Here is a 2,224-nt window from a genome sequence, read left to right on the forward strand (position 1 = left end):
TTTTTTTTTAACAATTCAAGGCCTGCCATGGAAAATGATAGCTTACGAAACATTTATATACGATTTCTGTGCCTGGGAAAGAATGTTTTAGCCAAGTACATATTCACAATCAGGACCTATTTGTAGCCCCGGCACACAGTTTTCCTGTCCGACATCTGTTATTACTACGGTTAATTACTGTAGCTCATAATATATCTTCCATCTAGGTTTGCAGACCACTGAGGACTTCAGTTAGAGAATGCTGCACAAAACAATTGATAGCTATACATTACCCTTGCGGCTCTTGGCAGACACGCACAGGAGGATTAGGCGCGCCCTAACCGTCTTAGATGCCACTTGGTACATACCTTGCGCTGGCCCACATTGTCATTAACGGAGCTACGATTATAGGAAGGTATTTACTGCTGAACACACACGGCATGTGATTCCAGGGGCACAATCAGGTGTCACTCCTCAAAGGATGTTTTAGGAGGCACTGGGGTCCCTGAGACAAAGCAGGAGAAGAAAAATTGAAAGGTTGCTAAGGGTTGCTTATTTATTTTTTCTAGTCAAGAGCATTTCTGCATGCTTTGAAAACAAGAACGCATGACATTTAGAAAAAATGAGTGCACATTTTCCCTCCCATAAACACAACATTTTGTATTTGAAAATTAAGTGTTGTGCTTCCACAGCTAGACTCAGTTGGGGACAATGCCCATATTCATTGGAAAGGTTGAACCCAACGCTATTTTTCTTATAAGTAACTGCTTATTGCATCTGGAATGAAGTAATGGGGTGCGACTTTGTGATTTCATTTTACTAGTTGTATCTTATAAAACACAATGCTTTGTATATTTGAGGACATTAAAAAAAAAGAATACTGTGTTTTAGTCCCCTCAATTTTTATAATTAGCAATGCTCTCTTTCCACTGTAAATCCTTTGAATATCATAACTTTCAGCCTTTCATCTAGCATAATATTCTAGAAATCTAAATTAGCTTTGTACTCAAACAGGTAGAGAATTATCTTAACATACCATATACATAATATTGTACTGCCTGTGTATGGATGACCCAAGTTGTATGATTCTCCTCTTCTCTAGGTCCCTCTGATCTGAATTTCAAATTTTAATCCTGTAATCTTAGTCTTAAAAGTCCAGTTCCCTTTAACCTCCATTCTCATACCAAGAAAGGGAGGCTTCTTGCATTTTCCTCCAAGCTAACTCAGAGCTCTGACCCATTGCCTGCATTGACACTAATTAATGGCCTCTGGGATTGCAGCCTCCAAACTCCAAGCTTCCCTGTTGCCAGACAGGTTTTACTGAGTCTTGTAGAGTCATGTTCCTTCTCTACTCAAACCCTTCCCTCTATAAAATCCAAATTATAGACTTTCAAGGTCCTTTGCAATTTGGTCCTCACTGTTTCCCTAAGGAAACTTGCCAATCGAGTCTCGTTTCTCTCCACTTCCACGCCTGTTTCTACCATCGTTAACCTGGAGGCCTCAGTTTACAACTCCTTTCTTCCTTGTCCACATTAGCTTCTCTGAAGTTCTTCAAAGTATTCTGAACTATTCAGCATGCCGGACCACTTTAAATCCTTAATGTAATATTAAGTAAAATAAATCTATAGATATGCTTAAATACAACATGGTATCTCTCATAGGAGAAGCCAAAAATATAAATAAAAATCAAAATAAATGTAGATAATAAGTGTGGAGGTAGAGGTTGGCAAATGCTAAGGAAACAAAGAGATAAAGGAAGAGGCTGGGAAGAGAAGAAAAGGGGGATAAAAAATAAGGAAGGTGTGATATGTCCTGGTACAGACTCCCCCAAGAGGAATGTGATCACTATGCACCGAAAACGTGTACTGGTAAAAAATTAAAATCAAGAAAAATATTTTTACTGTCACAGTCTTTTGGAGCTGCCTTGCCTGAGTTGCTCTTTCATCTCAGAAGGCAAGGTTTGTGTCCTCCGGTAATGAAGCTAATGCATACAAGACATCTACACAGTCACTGGAGCATGGTAAGTGCCCCCAAATGATAGCTGTTCTTATAGATGCCACGCCCAAGTGTGTTGATTTCATGATTTTTATCTCAAGAATTCGTGTCATCTTTATTGAAGTGCACAAGCTAAAAGCCAGGCAGAATTTCTCAGCTCTTTTCCCTCAACACCATTTGAATGACTCTGCCAGGGTCTGTTCAGGTTACCCCCTAAATATTTTTAAATGTTTCACTCTGCTTTCTCTCT

The sequence above is a fragment of the Octodon degus genome, unplaced genomic scaffold (assembly GCF_000260255.1).
Source record: "Octodon degus isolate 3935 unplaced genomic scaffold, OctDeg1.0 scaffold00039, whole genome shotgun sequence".
Classification (NCBI taxonomy): domain Eukaryota; kingdom Metazoa; phylum Chordata; class Mammalia; order Rodentia; family Octodontidae; genus Octodon; species Octodon degus.